This window comes from Uranotaenia lowii, chromosome 3 (assembly GCF_029784155.1).
Source record: "Uranotaenia lowii strain MFRU-FL chromosome 3, ASM2978415v1, whole genome shotgun sequence".
In the NCBI taxonomy this organism is placed as follows: Eukaryota; Metazoa; Arthropoda; class Insecta; order Diptera; family Culicidae; genus Uranotaenia; species Uranotaenia lowii.
In genome coordinates, this window is record NC_073693.1 from 186,558,706 (window position 1) to 186,571,292 (window position 12,587).

At 32.7% G+C, this 12,587-nt stretch overlaps 1 pseudogene; it reads left to right on the top strand.

Moving 5' to 3' along the window:
- The first annotated feature begins 1,807 nt into the window (after positions 1–1,807).
- Positions 1,808–2,582, top strand: LOC129752930 (replication factor C subunit 5-like; annotated as a pseudogene).
- Positions 2,583–12,587: the final 10,005 nt, after the last annotated feature.

Sequence of the window (12,587 nt, forward strand, 5' to 3'; positions counted from 1 at the left end):
ACTGGTTACAAATCTCTTCACTGTCAGATCCATCAAAGTCTTCAAACTGCATACGTGATGGAAAATTAGATGTTTTCATTTTTTCATTGGCATAGCTAAAGAAGGTTTTAGGATCGGATTTAATATTGCTCTCTACTCTTGCGTTGTAACTGTTATAAGCTAGCGATATTTCTACATCAAGTACTCTGCAAATTTCTTTGTATGCGTTCAGATTGTGCGAATTTTTATTTTTCTTATAGGCTTTATGTGCTTTTTGCTTTTTATTTTTGAGTTGTTTTATATCACGTGTGTACCATGCTGGATGTTTATAGCTTGTCAGTATTCTTTTCTTTCTCTTTGGCACGAGTTCGTCAATAATTGTATATAGATTACACAGAAAAAAATAATGACTATTACGTGTCATTGAAAACGGTTACCTATAAAATAAAACAACCTGTAATTGAAAAAACACGTAATTTCAAAATAATTCGCCTTAAATTTAAGAGGTTATCATTAAATATTACAGCAAATGTCCTGTAACAAAAAGGAGCATGACATTTTCCGTAATTTTACAGGTCGAAATAAAATTACGTGTCGTTAAATAATGTCGTCCAACAATTTTCAATTGCTTTTAAGAAATTTTCAGTGCGCTTGGCATCCCAGTTGCGCATAGCAAAGAGAAACGTCAAAAATTTACACAAATTCATGGACGGGTTTTGTTTTGTTTGTTTCGATAAATTGTTCTATAGCGAGTAGCGGTCGGGAAAAAAGTTCGTGTTTTGCGTTGATCTACTGCTAAAAAAAAACCACGCATTAAGCCACCGGTGCAGTTACACTACGCTGTAGCGAACCCGTTGAAAAACAGGGGACGGAGGAAATCGAAGTGGCGAAGAAATAGTCGAGATGCATTCGGACACAGATGGAGATACGAGATTGGCCAAAATTCGAAGCGAGGATGGAGCACCACATCAATCAATTCTATCGGGGCGTTACTATACCAAAGGTGAATGCTTGGAGAGTTCCGTGTTAAGTTTTTTTGTTTACAAAATTTATCTAACCCTAATTGTTTTTTAGGAAATTTTAAGGATTTTTAGGATGCCAATAAAAGTTTTCCTCGTCTATGTAGAAACCCTATAATTGACCAAGAAGATGGACAAACCTTATTAAAGTATATCGGGGTAAGTGGAGATGGTTATTATATAGTTTAATTTTAAAAACATATGATTATGAAAAAACTAGTGCTACGTATTGTCTCAACTTCTTATTCCGTTGTACTTTATATACAATTCTGAGCATTTTTTTCGTTCAACAGCGTGGAAAAGTGCGTTGGTCTACGAAGTTCCTTTTCAAAATGCTTATCAAAAGCCGTTGTGGCAGAAAAGGAGAGTTGTTGCGTGGACAGTCTGTCCGAATCAGATAGCGGACTATGACAAACCACAGGACAAACTTCTTATTTTGATCCAGGTAAACACTTCACTTTTTTTTGGTAAACTAGTATTGATTATATTTCTTACAGATAAGCAATCCTACAATGAAACATGAAGATTGAATACAGAATTATTGAAGTCGTGCAAAAATCATCCTGAATTAGGACCGAGTCCTACTTTGCCTTTTCTGGTGTTGTCGGGTTTATTTCATTTAGTGTTGGTATCACTATTTAGTCAATTCTTAACTTCCGGAGGATAACGCAAAACGAAACTTTGTGTTACCAAGGGTAAGTATACTCGTATTCGGACACAGAATAGTTAAAGTAAAACATTGTTCCGTTTTATATAACCACAGTGTATCAATGAAAGTCAACGTCATTTCATAAACACTCATTATTCGCATGTCTGTTAACGCGTATGTACTCGATTTCGAATATTTTAATCGAGGTACCAATATTGTGCGGAGACTTATCCTCAATTTTGCCTCGACGCCGAATTACTTTTTCCAGCGACTATAAACTAATCAATATCGATGAAGCCTATGCCATGACCAATGACGCGCAGAATGCCTCGAGTTGCATGATGGAACTGCTGATGTTCTATTTTGAATCATCTGTAACTACATGAGCAAGATTATACCGGCTTTGCAGTCACGCTCCACCCGGTATTGGTTTGCACCACTGGCAGCAGCGCAGATTCTTCCCCGACTGGAGCATGTCGTTGAAGCCGAAAAGTGAGTACATAATTACATTCCCAAATAAAATGTCAATCAATTTTCCTTAAACGGAATCTATTAAATTTCAGTATTTAAATTTCTCAAGACGGTAAGAAGGCTCTAATATTGGCCGGTGGGGACATGTGAAAGGTTCTGAACGTGTTGCAGAGTACCTTGTTGGCATTAAAAGAAGTAACCAAGGACAACGTTTACATTTGTGTGGGCCATCCGCTGAACAACGACATCATCGTTAATAGGTTGCTGAATGTTGAAAGTTTTCGGGAGACTTCCAAAGTATGTTACCATCTTTTTCAAAATTTCTATGAAGATGCTAAATTTACCAATCTTTTGTTTCAGAAATTCAAGAACTGAAATTGAATACAAGTTTAGCCCTGGAGGATATTCTCACCGATTTCTACACCAATATCCACCGGTTGGAACCTCAAAATATTGTGAATTAACCCTTTGATGAACAGTTGAAAAAAATTTCGTCCGGATTTTATATTAACGATCTAGGAAGGTTAAAAACAGGTCTGAAAAATCTGGTCTAAATTAAATTTATCTTTTATCAATCTAATTTTAAATCAAGCTTTGCTCAAAACCTTAAGTCCTTATCCTAGATGATTTTATTAAGGTCGAATCAGTTCACTTCTTTTTACTACCAATGTACTGCCCTGGTAGAGGCAGATACACTACTGTTTTAGCTGTTGTTTTAGTTCTTGAAAACGATTGAACGGCTGGCAATACCGTATTAAGTATGGGGAAAACAATGATATTATTGAATAATAAAATTGCCATGTATAGCATTGAAAATCAGTTGTGTTTTTGTATTTATTATGTCTCATTTCATTTCACTCATTAATACAACAGTAACAGAAACTACAACCCTGTACAGTGTACACGGTTTTAAATTACAGTCCTGTAATTTCAAACCATACTGTAAAAAAATGTGCACTTGAAAATTACTGACACGTAATTTTTTTTTCGACCTGTAAAATTACGGTAAATGTCCTGCTCCTTTTTGTTACAGGATATTTGCTGTAATTTTACAGAAAATAATTTTTGCTGTGTACTACTAAATAAACCAGCAGCTACATTCATATCTGATTCATCTTTCAAAAGATTTTGCCAATTAATATCATTGAAACGCATATCAAAATCAGAATAATTCAGGTTTTTAAAATCGTATACGAGTTCAAATACGAGTTTGGTATCATAAGAAGAGCTGTTTGTTTGCGAGCCTTGAAAAAATAGATATTTTAAGATTTTGAAATTAGATTTTTTACTAACAGAAAAAAAATTCAAATACAAACCAAATTTTGCCTATTTGATGCTCAATTAATAGGCTATCAAACGTATAAAACAGTTTTTAAAAATTCAAACTATAGACTGAGTTATTGATGATAATGTGGAAAAGTTTATTGTTGGTCAAATTTACCCCTGTGATCAAAGTTACCCCGTTTTACGGTACTTGAAAATGTGGAAAATTTCTCCTAATGCTTCCAAAACTCAACTTATTTTATTTCCCCATAATTCAAGAGCAAATTTTTTAAAACCTAATGAAAATCATTCCATAACTTTTAATGGGGTTTCATTAGAATGGTCTGATCACGAGAAGTACTTGGGACTCACACTTGATCGGAATCTTACTTTTAAAAATCACATTGAAGATATTCAATCTAAATGTAATAAATATACAACATCTCTTTATTCTCTCATCAACAGGAAATCCCGACTCTGCCGGAGGAATAAGTTGCTCATCTACAAGCAGGTGTTCCGACCAGCGATAATGTATGCAGTTCCGATTTGGTCTAGCTGCTACGCGACGAGGAAGAAAGCCATCCAGAGGATTCAGAACAAGGTTCTGAAAATGATTTTGCGGCTTTCACCTTGGCACAGCACCGAAGATCTTCATCGGATTGCGGGCATTGAATCGATCGAAGAGATGGCCAACAAAATCATCTCCAACTTCAGAGGCAAATCGATGCAGTCTTCCATCGCAGAGATTCGTTCTCTTTATAATTAGTTTAATTTTAGGATAGTTTTTAGTTTTAAGTTTCAAATATGTTTGACACTACAGGATGTTCTCCTACATAAAAATGCTAGATTGCGCTCAGCAAGTTTAGGTCGAATAAATAAATTTTAGTAATTAGTAAACTATAGGGCCCTGAAAGTTTATTATTGAACTGAACACCTAATTTAATGTAATAATGTAATGTAAATGTAATAATGAATTGATACAAATAAAGACATATTTAAAAAAAAATCGTCTGGAACGTTTTTTGAAGATTTATTAACCTTTTCAATAGTTTATTCAAACGCAAAATCATTCTAATGACTATTAAAACATGTGTCTAAACTATAGCTTTGTTCTACCTTTATATGTCAATTGTAGAAAAATTGTAGAAGACATCGAAGTGATACAAATTAAGAGAAAAAAGTTGTACAGAGTGATTTATTATTTCAATTGAAAAATCTAACAAAAATTCTCATCGCTGATTGTAACAAGCCCAGAAATAGTATCCCTAAGTTGATGACTTTAGAGTATTAAAATGTTCAGAACGCTTCATGTTCATTACAAACTCAATCTTTTGTGTACATTTGATCAGGATAACCTAAGTAAAGATAAAAATGTCTCCTGTTTTTCTTGAAAATTATGTAATAGACATATCAGCACCAACACGTGAAAAGGGTCTATGTTCATTTATGACGTTTCGAGAAAAACGCGTTTGAATATTTTGCAATCTTTTTTAAATCGCTAATTAAAATTCACGAGGAATCTCCCAAGTCTTTATGGTCAAAACGGTGCGTAGGATCATTCTAAACATGTTTTTATGGATACGACGGTTTTATCATGTAAAAATAGCTCGCAATTGTTTATAGACCCTAGCTGGAGTATGAAATTCGTCTAAATGTTTCATACACCTTTTGCTTTGTACTGTATGTCTCATATGTTTGAGTGAGATGGAGATAAAATTTCCCCTATTTTTTGACAAAGGCTTATGGTTCTCGCTATAGGAGTGAGTGAATAGCTTTCCGCATTTTTCCCCTTTTAATGTTTTGCATCTAGGCCGTTTGCTTTGTTGTGGAGTAAAGGGTGTATAAAACAATCTGTGTGAGGATAACGTCATTTTATGGCTCTAAATTTTTTAGATCCTTTACTCAAACTGCATTATAAATCTTACGAAAAATGAAAAACTTAAAACGGTTTTTGTGTTAAGTAGAGCTTATATTGGGCGATTTGAATCCGCTAAAACCCGGTTTTGTTTACTTTGTCTTTTATACCCTTTTCACATGTTGCTGCTGATATATTTTGTGAGGACTTTCATGAACAAGTGTTTGGGACAAGAAATCAAATTGGTTTTTTTTTCTTTCGTTTAAGCTCAAATTTACAATATCCACCTGGATATCAAATTCAATGAATCTAAGAAGAACAGGTTTTAGTTTAATTTTTAAATTTAGCACCAAGTTTTACATTAGAAACATGTGACAGTCCATAAATTTGCGATTTATTTGGGCCTAACGGAAATCTCTAGTATCGAGCATACCCAATTCATAACATGCTGTGAACGAACGTCACAACAGCCACCGACTCTTAAATTGTAATCCTCTTGTTTGATAACAAAACAAATTTGATGAAATCGTTCACTGAACTTATGTAAATAAACATTTTCCTTCGGACGCTATAAATTAAATCATCGCAAAAAACGAGATAAGAACGTTTTTATTTAGTCTCCTACCATGCAGTATATTGTAGCCGACATTGTGTTATGTGATGCCCTATCGATAGTGATTAACCTGGCGACAATCCGAGTTTGATGTTTTCTTTAAAAGAAAGTTCGAAATCCAGTTGAAGATTAATCGAAAAGCTTAATTTGAAATTCACCCCTTGGCCAAGTAGTTCCGAGGGATAATTTTCAGCGCCAAGTGAAGGTAGCATCGAGGTTGTTCTATATGTATTACGGCCACGCTCTCACCGGGTGATGCCTGGCGAAGTAAATAATAAAAACGGAGCTATAGGTACATAAGCGGAATCGAGCCGGGGCCCTCGATATGGTCGAAACGGCATGGCAGCAAAAGCAACAACAGCAACCAGAAAAAATCAACACGCGGAGGTAAAAACGGAAAGCGGCTGCCTGAATGCGATGATGATGATGTGAACAAGGCTTGGGTTGGTGTGCCGTGTATTAAAAGATATACTGACTCTGGCAGAAGCAGCGTAGTCTCGTACAGGGAGCCTGAAAATAAAAACTTTGAATTGTCGCGTGCAGATAGAAGGCTGGTTATTTGCGTTGGCTAAGCGACGATCAGCAGGACCGATCGGGGAAAAGTCGATTCAGAAGCCCACTACATCCGGTTTCGGCATTTCCGATTGTTAAGTGATGATGAGGCTATCAATGAGCTGTAATGGAACCGTCTTTACCTGACCGTTTATAAATAAGCAATGTTTGTCAAAAGAATTATATTCTTCAACGACAACATCTGTAGAAAACAATAAATAATGGTAGGATGTAACAGTCAACGTTAAAAAAAAACAAGCAAAATACTTTTACAAAGATTCCTAAAATGTTGGTGTATGATTTAAACCATTTTAGATCGAAAACGATGCACGAAAACGGAACATTGTTTTCGATCAAAAATTACACCGTCGTCGCATCAAGGCATGTATTTACATCGAATACCATACACGAAAATGGAACAACTATTTTTTGCGTAAAAAAAGGAAAACAGTAGATCTGTCATATTTTATATTGTTTTTTATGTCATTCTAGATAAAAAAAATCACGATTCCTATCAAGCAATCTAAACCTATACCAGAAGAATTCAATTTAACACTTTTTTTAAAACTAAAATAAATCAAAAAGAGTTTCAAATTACATCTTTTGTGAAAATGATAACCTACATTTCAGATTCCGTATACTTTATAAAAATTTTGTTTGCTGTATAGATAAAAGTTAGTAGCAATACCTTTATTGTGTCAAGTCCAATCGTGTTGTGGTCTGCGGGTGAAATATTTGGCTTGGGTTAGGCTTAGTTATTGAGTCCATTTTGTAAGCTCATTCAAACCCGATTGCAAAAATTTATAAGAAATTTTCTTACTTTGCAAGTATTAATAAATAAATAAATAAATGATGGAAACCCAGTATTTTTGCGCCTCCCGAGCAAAGTACCGTAACCTGTGGGAACATTTTTCACTTTTAAAATTCATTTTCGAATATTTTGGAAGGGTTGCTTTTTCGTAACACTAAAAAATTTTAAAATACTTACTGACGTAAGGAGTATAAAGTATGATCATTGATAGCAGAATATTCAAACGATACATAAGTGGCTATAACTAACGTTTGTCACAAAACCAGATTTCATGTCTTGGGGTGACTTTGATCACTATGGTTTCAACGAATCTCAACATCTTCAAAATTAATGTTTTGATGCCAATTGGCACAAAAGGCTTAAACATTGATAACAGTAATCTTTTGTTTGGACTTAGTTGATTTTTTAACGTTTTCTTTGAAAAACAAATATACTCAAAAGATGGACAATGATGCTGCATACATTTAGGGGCAAAAATTATAAATTCTATCGTTTTATCAGGAAAGGTGTTTGTTGTGAATCTTCGAAAAAACAGATAGTTTAAAACTTTCAAACAGCATTGTAAGTAATATAAAAAAAATCACAAACTACAAACCAAATTTAGCCTATATGAAACTCAATTTATAGGATTTCAAACGAAGAAAACAGTTTTCAGACATTTTAACTTCAGATTTAGTGATTGATGATTATCTGCAAAAATTTCTTGTTGATCAAAGCTACTCCGTTGATCAAAATTCCACCAGTTTACGGTACCTTAACATCAATATGCAGAAAAGAGATTTGAAATTTATGTTGTATTCCGAGATATATGGAATCCACTGCTACAGCTTCGTGCATTGTTAATATCGCTTGTTTAAAATTTGACGTCACAGAAACTCTAGAAACTAAGTGGTCAGTAAAATCCTCCTGTATGGTTGAACTATGATTCAGAGGTACTATTATGCCTATATTTACCTTACACTTAGTGTGTAAATGTCCCTCTTTTGCTCGACTACATTTCTCTAGTGTATGTCTGAACAAAGTAAGTTAAAAAAAAGGTCCTTATTTCCAATCTAATGGAAAAAAGCTTTAATGCTTAAAAACCCCTATGTGGATAGGTTGAATGCAAACTTTGTCATTATAAAATCGTTTATTTACCTCATTGTGGCAGTCTTGTTAGAACATTCTCTGATCATTTAAACTCAAATCTCCTGAATTATGTAGTTGTGAATCATTTATGAGTGATTCATTCCAGCTCATATGTAATTGTTTTTCGTTCAATAGACGACGTTTATGTACTTTCGCCTATCCTGTAATAAGTGCATCTTATTCTTACAATTAATTAAAACTAAAATAACGTTCTGTCATTCTTCATCCAATGTGGTTATAAGCTTCAATGCTTCAAAATCCCTACGTGGATTGGCTCTATGCCATATTGATTATGTAGAGAATTTATTTTCTTGTCTTTTTATGGTTTTCAGGTTTGACAGGTACATGATGAAATCTTTGAAAAAAATGCTAGGCACAATTTTCCAGTAGGTTTGGATAACGTGTCGCTATTAAGCCTACCCCTTTTCTGATACCTGAATTGATAAACTTGTATTTGTGTTTTGTATCCTTCATGATCAAGAAAACTTGTTATAACCGTCCAAATTCTAAACAGAGACGAAATCGATTTTTAAATTAAATTTAAAGTAGGGTGCGTATGTAAACTTCCATTTTACAAAAAAAAGTTTTCTAACTCACAGAATTTTTAGTATAATTCGGATTGTTTCAAAGTGCATATGTCTAAATTAAATGGAAATATTAGCATTTTTCTTAAAAAACAAAAATTGTTAGAAATGGAAGATTTAAGCTGAATTTGTAATCCAATTTTAAAGAATTTTTCGTCGAATTGTTTTTTATCAAGATTTTAGTAATTAGTATGTTGGAACAATGTTTTTTTTCATGTAAAAACTAAAAAAATGTTATGTACACAATTAGGAACAGAATTTTCAATGTGTTCCTTAAGGACATAGTCAAAGTATTCCAAACTATATCAAAGTGAAATGAAAATAATTGACGTGAAGTTCTAATACAAATTATGTTTTAAATTAATTTTCAACGAACTGTTGAAATAAACTGTTTTTAGTTAGAACAAGATTTTTTTACTTTAGTGTATTTAAAAGCTAAAAATGTCGAAAAAATATTTTTTTCAGGTTGTATAGAAGGCACCCTACGGGACAGAAAAGAAAACCATCAAGTAACAGAGAGCTCCACAACGAGAAAAGATTCTAAAGAAAAAAAATTAAAAAAAATTCTAATAGAAATACGTAGCATACCGTCAACTGAGGCATCATGCAACACTTTCGACTTCAATGGCTTCTAAAAACTTAATGTCCACAGATAGTCATACCGCTTGTACATCAAAAGTTTTAAGGTTGATGGAACATCAAATTGACGTAGTAAATTTTTTTTTTTTGGTTTCAGCAGTTATTTTTGAATTTACAAAAACATACGATTATCACCCTACTAAGAAAAAAGGGGCAAGTTGCAATAAACTTTGTTTTAATGAAAACTCAAATGAAAGCGTGCGAAAAATTTTGGTTTTGGATATAATTTTGATGTACCGAAATCCGGGGTAATATTGATCACTTTTTTTCAATATTTTTCGATTATTTTTTCTGTTAATGCGAATGTGGCGTGTTTCATATTTTTAAAACCAGTACTGGACTCCTATGAACGTAAAACATGGTTGCAGAAATTTATTAGACTACTTTAAATTTGATTTAAAAATCGATTTCGTCTTTATTTTGAATCTGTTTTGCTTTGGGGTAACATTGGTCAGCCTCTATTTGCGACGGTTTTTACTATTTTTCTTTATAATGAAGGATAAAAAACACCTTCATACTATTTACAAATGATGTTTTATAAATTTTACCTTGCTTTTTAACGTTTTCTATTAATAACATTTATAATCGAAAAATGAACTATTATGATGCATACATTTAGGGGCAAAAATTAAAATAATTGTTAAATAGTTTAAGCTACGAAATACAATTGAAATTGAACCTTCCCACATTTCTGTAGGCCCTCCCACTATTTCCATTTTAATTTTTTCTTCAAAGTTAATCATTTAATAGGGTTCCTATCTATTTGTGCAAAACGGGCTTACTCTTGAAAAATGTCATTATTTTTTATAGAAAATTTATCACTAGATGACTATAGAAATAGCACTACAAATTTACTTATGCAAAGAAAATAAGTTGTTCTTTCACATTCAATAACCCGTTTGCTTCTTAATGCTTTTTGGTGTCATTAAAAGAGCTGTTTGTTTGCGAGCCTTGAAAAAATCGATATTTTAAGATTTTGAAATTACATTTTTACTAACAAGAAATAAATTTCAAATGCAAGCCAAATTTTGTCTATTTTATACGGAATTTATAGGCTTTCAAACGTAGAAAACAGTTTTCAAAAATTCAATCTATAGACTGAGTTATTGATGAAAATGTGGAAAAATGTATCGTTGGTCAAAGATACCCCGGTGATCAAAGTTACCCCGTTTTACGGTACCAATGTATTTGTGATTTGTGAAGCACCTATTGCAGATATTTTTGGTTTTGTTCGAATTTAATTTTACATTTTTCTGTCAAAAATGTTTTTAAAGGAAAAGCATATCTAGGGTTTTGCATACATTTAGGGGTAAAAAATATACAAAAATTGTACTACCCAAAATCATTAAAATGTATGATCTTTAAAGTTTACAAACGCGTGATGCAAAACAATCATATTCCAGCTTATGGAAACGAGATTTAAAGGTGAATCTTTGATTTGCAGTTTGACGCATTTTAGCCCAGACTGGTAACTGAATTATAAAAATATTTATTTCAAATAAATTGGTGATTGCCAAAAAAATATTTTAACACCAACAGTGTAGGTACAAGATAATAAAAGCAATATAATTTTGTAGGTGATATCATTAAGCCAATTCTTCATACTGGATAAAGTTTTTCATGGCAACGAAAAATGAAAAAAAAAATGTACGTCTATTGCTCAATTTTTTAAATTTTGTATGAGAATCAAAAATTTTAAAAAACTATCTTACGATTTGAGGAACTATGTCATTTTTTTGATATAATTAAATATTATGTTTCTAACATTTTATTTATTTATTCCGCCAAACAGTGTAGGCTACATATATATAATAACTTAAACCTAGAGATTACAATGTTCAAATAAGCTTAATAATAATAATTTTTCTTTACATTTACAAAGTCAGGTTCTTCGGTGCCTGTTACCGTAAAAACCTTTTTTCAGCTGCTGTTTTGACATAGTTAAGTCTATATTCTCATAATGTTTATTATAACTATACATTAAACAATTAACAGGACTATATTTTCCATAATCAGTTCGAGTAGAGGTTATAATGAAAAGATTTCTTGTTCTTAAATGACGGCAAGGACAATAAAAGTTTAATTGATTTAGTAGATAAGCAGACTGAACGCGCTGATTAATTATGTCGTTTACAAAACAGATTGCAGCAAACTCTCTTCTTACACTTAATGTTTCCATGTTTATAAGCAGGCAACGTGATTCATAGCTAGGTAATTGGTTCTGAGACCATCCTAAATTTCGTAAAGCAAATAGAACAAATTGTTTCTGGACTGATTCCAAACGGTTTTTATGTAAAATTTGAAAAGGCGACCACACAACGCTACAATACTCAAGAATAGATCTAACATAAGCTGTGTACAATGTTTTTATTGTGTATGGGTCTTTAATATTATAACTGAAACGTTTTATAAATGCTAACATACCGTTTGATTTCTGGATTATTGAGTTATAGTGATCTACAAAGGTAAGTTTTGAGTCCAATATAACTCCAAGGTCTCTAATCTTGTTGACTCTCTCGACAGGATCATCTCCCAATTTGACAATTTCATATGACTGACATTTTCTTCTGGTAAATACAATATTTGAACATTTTGCCACGTTAAGTTTGAGCAGACTTTTAGTGCACCATTTGTTAAATACATTAACTTCGTTTTGAAAGATTCTAAAGTCTTCTTCGCTATTCACTTTCATATAAAGTTTCATATCATCAGCATAAATTAGCACATTTGACTGCTTGAGAAGACAAGTTATATCATTTACGTATAAAATAAATAATAAGGGGCCGAGATGGGAGCCTTGAGGCACACCAGAAGTAACGGAGATAATTTTTGAAAGTGAACCATTAAATCTAACAACTTGTGAGCGGTTCGTTAAATAGGACCTTATCCATTTCAGTAGGTGTGAACTGAAACCCTGTTTATTTAATTTAAAAATTAACATGGGGATGTCAATTCTGTCAAAAGCTTTACTGAAGTCCGTGTATAAAGCCTGTACAGAGTTACCGCGATCCATACAGCTAATAT